This window comes from Penaeus monodon, chromosome 23, assembly GCF_015228065.2.
Source record: "Penaeus monodon isolate SGIC_2016 chromosome 23, NSTDA_Pmon_1, whole genome shotgun sequence".
Classification (NCBI taxonomy): Eukaryota; Metazoa; Arthropoda; class Malacostraca; order Decapoda; family Penaeidae; genus Penaeus; species Penaeus monodon.
In genome coordinates this window covers 2,827,664-2,828,041 of record NC_051408.1, presented here as the reverse complement: position 1 = coordinate 2,828,041, position 378 = coordinate 2,827,664, and positions in this window count along the sequence as shown.

Sequence of the window (378 nt, the reverse complement as noted above, 5' to 3'; positions counted from 1 at the left end):
ATTTCAACGACCCTTATGGTTAGCAAAACGACCCTCTGCCGTACATAAAAAAAAAAAGGAAGCTTTGTACATGCGGTCCCTACAAGTGTTTCCATGTTTGGGGGGTCAAGGTACCAAAATTTTGTTCGTTTTGTAGCAGTTAATAGGTCTTTAGCCCTTTAAAAAAGCCAAGCTAGTGCTGACTGTACTGCAGATAAGTAAATGGGTGAAGTGAAATATAGACGACGAAAAACAAGCATTTGAACAGTTTGTAATACTATGAATAAGATGTTACTAGATTTTAAAAAACACATGAGACGAAAGAAAAGTATCAAATGTACTTTATAAAATTATGGGAGGGATTTTGATTGCTTAAATTTCCTCCCATGCCGCAGATTC